The 5,289-nt window shown below is 37.7% G+C and overlaps 1 long non-coding RNA gene across 2 annotated transcripts; it reads right to left on the minus strand.

Annotated features, from left to right (window-relative positions):
• Nucleotides 1-541: 541 nt before the first annotated feature.
• On the minus strand, nucleotides 542-4,023 carry LOC111745776. Of its 2 annotated transcripts, none has more exons than XR_002782789.1 (3): nucleotides 3,962-4,023; nucleotides 2,813-2,992; nucleotides 542-896 (listed from the first exon to the last, which is right to left on the minus strand). It is a non-coding gene; the product is annotated as an uncharacterized LOC111745776 (long non-coding RNA). The 2 variants fall into 2 exon arrangements; XR_002782790.1 differs by having other exon boundaries at nucleotides 542-996.
• Nucleotides 4,024-5,289: the final 1,266 nt, after the last annotated feature.

The raw sequence follows: 5,289 nt of genomic DNA on the forward strand, positions 1-5,289 counted from the left end.
TCTATGTAGGTTTCTTCTTGATATGTAGTTGGGTGTTGTTTTCTGTTAAATCCTCTCTGAGAATCTTTATCTTTTAATTAGTGTATTTAGACCACTGACATTTAAATTGATTATTGATATAGTTGGATTAATACATACCACATTTGTAACTATTTTCTATTCATTGCCTTGGTTCTGTTTTTTGGTGTTTTTATTTTTATTTTTTGTTTTTTGTTTTGTCTTCCACTCTTCTGCCTTCTCTGTCTGGTTTTAACTGAGCATTTTATATGATTCCATTTTCCATTTTCTCTCCTGTCTTGGCATATCAATTATACTTCTTTTTAACATTTTTTCGCAATTGTCCTAGAGTTTGTAATATACATTTTCAATGAAGACAAGTCCACTTTCAAATAACACAATACTGCAATATTGCTATCATTCATTTCACTTATCTATAAGCTTTAATCACCCAATACATTGTTGCTATTATTATCTGAACAAACTATTATCTGTTAGGTCAATTAAGAATAACAAAATTAAAAATTTTATTTTACCTTCATTTATTCCTTCTGTAGTGCTCTTCTTTATGTAGGTCTGGTTTTCTGATATATGTCGTTTTCCTTCTCTCTGAAGAACTTTTAATATTCCTTGCAACGCAGGTCTACTGGCAACAAATTCCTCAATTTTTGTTTGTCTGAGAAAGTCTTTATTTCACCTTGACTTTTGAAGGATGATTTTGGGTACACAAAATTCTAGGTTGGTGGTCCTTTTTTTCCCTGATACTTTATTTCACTCCACTCTCTTCTTTCTTGTTTGGTTTCTGAAGAACAGTTTGATATAATTCTTATTCTCACTCTTCTGTTGGTAAGTTGTTTTCTTCTCTGTTCTTTCAAGATTTTCTCTTTGTCCTTGATTTTCTGCAGTAGAATGTAATATGCTTAGGTATAGATTTTTTTTGGTGGAGGGGATTTATCCTGCTTGTTATCTTCTGGGCTTTCTGGATCTGTGGTTTGGTATCTGTCATTAAATTGGAAAATTCTCAGCCATTATTACCTCAAATGGTCCTTCTGTCCTTTTCTCTCTTTTTCCTCCTAGTATTCCCTTACATGTATGTTATACCTTTTTCAAAAATTCTGTAGTTCTTAGATTCTATCTTTTTTATTCTTTTATTTCAGTTCTTGAAATTTTTATTGATATATCCTCAAGCTCACTGATTCTTTCCTTGGCTGTGTTCAGTCTGCTGATAGGCCCATCAAAGCATTCTTCATTTATTTTACAGAGTTTTTGAGCCCCAATAATTCCTTTTTGTGTGTCTTAGAACTTTCACATCTCTGCTTTCATTGCTCATCAGTTCTTGCATGATGTCCACTTTTCCACTAAAGTTTTTAGCATATTAATCATAGTTATTTTAATTCCCAATTCTCTGCCATGTCTGTGTCTAGTTCTGAGCATGCTTTATTTCTTCAGTCTATGAGTATTTTTCCTTTTGCCTTTAGCTTGCTATGTAACTTTTTGTTGAAAGCCATATATGATGTACTGGGTAAAAGGAACTGAGTTAAGATAGGTCTTTAGTATGAAGTTTTATATTTATCTGACCAGGAGTTAGGTGGCATTTACCGTTTACTGTAGCTGTGGTGTCAGAGACTAAAATTTCCTTTAGTGTCCTGTTTCTGTCTCTCCTTTTGTTTTGGGTTTTCCTAGAAACTTCTTAAATACGGTCTAAGGCCTGCAGTTCTTTTAGCTGTAATTCTCTATTATTATACAGGAACTGGATTGATGTGGTAGTAAGGTGGGGGTTGGGGGAAGTTTTCTATAGTCCTATAATTAGATTTTGGTCTTTTAGTGAACATGAGTTGGGTATTTCCCTTTCCCCAGGGCGGTTAGGCATTGGTAAAACCTCAGTAGATTAGACAGTTGTAAATTAATTTCCCCTGAGGGTTAGTCTTGTTGAGGAGCACAGAGAACTCTGGGTGCATTTCAAAATGGTAGTTTTTCCCCTCCCCCTGCTGGAAGCATGAGGGGATTTTTCTCCAGCCTTCACAGTGACAAACTGATCAGAATCCCGAAAATAAAAGTCACAAATGTGTGGAGGCCTCCCTAAAACTGGGCCCCCTCAGAAATTCATCTTTCTTTTTCTTTCTTTCTTTCTCTCTCTCTCTCCTCCCTCTCTCTCTCTCCCCCCTTCCTTCCTTCCTTCCTTCCTTGCTTCCTTCCTTCCCTCCTTCCTTCCCTTTCCTTCCTTCCCTCCCTTCCTCCCTCCCTCCTTACTCTCCCTCTCTCCCTCCCTCTCTCTTTTTGTTTGCAGTGGGTTTTGGGTTTTTTTTAATCTTTTTTTTTTTCAATTACAGTTGATATGCAATATTATATTAGTTTCAGTTGTACAACATAGTGATTAGACATTCATATAACTTAGGATATGATCACCCCAATAAGTCTAGTACCCATCTGATACCATACATAGCTATTACAATATTATTGACTATATTTTCTATGCTGTAATTTACATCCCTGTGACTGTTTTTACATCTGGCAATTTGTTTCTACTTTTCTTCTCTCGGTAAGGGATGGGAGGGAAGTATTTAAAATATACTCTTTTTTTTTTTACAAAATGAAAAGCTCTGGATGTTGTTTAAGATATTTCAGGGATCAGACAATAAGTATGAGGACAATTTTGGAGCACAGGGGCCCTTGAAGATACCCCTGGCATCTGTCGCAGTAAATGGAAGTTCGTTGTAGGCAATGTCCTATTTATAGAGTTTGCAGATTAATCACAGAGTAAATGGGAGTAGCTCTCTCTGAATGGACTGCCCTCTGCCCCATCTCTGTATCTCACCTGGTGCTGGTAAAAGCTCAGAATAGATAACTCTGGCTTCTGATCAGCAACACCAGTGGCCCAGGAAAGTCTACATGGAATGGTGGACGAAGCATCAAGTTCAGCAGAAGACAGCATTGGTTCAAATCCTTGCTGTGTGATCTTAAGAAAGACACTTAACCTCTCTGTGGCTCCATTTTCCTGGAAATAAAATGAAGATAACAATACTGACCTCTAAGAGCTGTTATAAAGCACAGAAATGAAATTAAGCATGTACAACAACTGACACCAACACCTGAGGAATATTCATCCCTCCTCTCCCCCAATATTACAAATTTCAATAAATGACGTTGGGTTTATCTAAATCGTTGTTCTGCTTCCCTGGTCCAGAAACAAACCCCCAACTCACTCCCCAAAATAATCTTGTTCAACCCATCCATTTTTCAGATGATGAAACTGAGGCCTAGAGGATTCAGGGGTCTTATTCAGCCTGCTGTTCCTCCACTATTGCTCTTTGCTCTACACCTTGTTAATTATCACCTTTTTTAAGTTCATGTTGACAACTGCTGGCTAACATTTAGCTGTTTGCATCTCCAGTATGATTCTGTGAAATGTTGTCACATGGGGTTATTTTGGGTCTTAGGCAATGGTCTCCCAAAAGGGTAATGCTAGGAGTTCCTCACAGCTTTCCAGAGGCACCAAGCTGGTGCATGGTCATGAGTCCCAGCTACCTCTTTCCTGAGAGATGCCTGTTCTCTCTGGACACATTTGTTCTCTGGCAGAAAAGCATTCTTCCACAGTGGTGAGGCTGGAGGAGAGAGTCTCAAAGAGGCTGAAAAAGTTCATTCGGCTTCCTGGCCTTTAATGGTTAGCTTTGCCAGACAGCTGTGCTTTGGGGAGGCCACCTGCCCTCTGTCCTAACCCGTGGTCTGTTAGAGATCCAGAGATCCAAAATAGTATCTTCAAGGCCAGAGGCTTCAAGCTGCCCTGAGAGCTTCCTCGCCAGCCAGCTTGCCCTTTTCTGTAAAGTAGCCCCACCAGTGATCAAGGGCTCTCTGGTGCCTCCTTGAGGAGTCACATTATGTAAACAGCCCAATAAGAATACAGTTGGTGGGGTCCAGTAACTTCCAAAAGAGTTGTCCTCACAGTGTGGAATGCAGTAAGTCCCACCTGGCAGAACAGGAGAGACGTGTCATGATGGAAACACCCTTGGAGCTTTGTCAAACTACAGCACCTCTCTGCAATGCCATCCTCACTCCCAGCTTCTGGGAGAAACTTGGGAAAGTATTGCAAATTCTGAATGTTGGCAGGTGGACACATTGGAAATCTGGTTGGAGGTGAGGGACACAGGACAAGTTGGAAAAAACTCCCCAGATGATTATAATGAGCTGCTCCCACCCCCTAGGGTAGTCAAATTTAGCAAATAAAAACACAGGACATCCAGTCAAATTTGATTTGCATATAAACAGTGAATATTGTTTAGCATAAGTATGTCCTATGTGATATTGGAGACATACATATACTAAAAAATGTGTTATTTATCTGAAACTCAAATCTAACTGTGCATCATGTATTTTATCTGGCAATTTTCCCATCCTCTCCACCCTCAAACAGGAAAGTGACATTTTCAAATACTGTTCTAAAAAAATACACAGTCAAAAATGCAGAGAAATATGAAAAATAAAATTAACAGTAGTCATAATTCTACTATCCAGAGTTGTTACCCAATGTTAACATGTTAATATTTTGGCTTATTAAAAATATATATATACACACACACAAATACATACACACAATTCTGTGTGTGATTTATGGTCAGTCATACTTATAAAATTTGGATTATACCAAATATCAAAATAATCAGCATTATATTATGGTTTTTATCTATAAATTATATGTATATACATGTATACACATAGTGCTTTATTTCACAGTACCTAGCATACAGTAAGTGCTCAATAAGTGTTGGAATAGAAAGTCAGCTTTTTAGGGATTTATACTCCATTCAATTCCAAAAAGTTTTGAAATTATATACAAAGCTATATATATTATTAATACGCAAATATAAATGAAGAAATCAGGGAAAGGGAATGTGAAGGTAGGAAAATAAGATAAAATAAAGGTTAAAGTGAGTGGTTAAAAATTCTTAATGAGCAGTTTTAAGTAGAGGTGAATTACAAAGTCTTCTAGCAACCAGTGAAAAGAGAGCAAAGGTCAGTTGCTAGATTCACAGAAATAAAATTAAGAACAGTAACGAGAAGCCAGCTTAGGAAAAGCCTAGCTCTTTCTAGTATTGAGTCTAACACATTTTTTATGGGTCTTCATAAAAAGATTTTCTGTGAGATAGTATATGACAACATCCCTAAAACAATACAGCTGCGAGTTTCAAATGGCTATTTCTCGAAACACCCGGGAGCATTATCCAGGCATCCTATCTGAGCATGATTCCATCAAGGTGACAGGGCCAGGAGGGAGAAGGCAGAGGATGCAATTCTGAT

The sequence above is a fragment of the Pteropus vampyrus genome, unplaced genomic scaffold (assembly GCF_000151845.1).
Source record: "Pteropus vampyrus isolate Shadow unplaced genomic scaffold, Pvam_2.0 Scaffold165, whole genome shotgun sequence".
In the NCBI taxonomy this organism is placed as follows: Eukaryota; Metazoa; Chordata; class Mammalia; order Chiroptera; family Pteropodidae; genus Pteropus; species Pteropus vampyrus.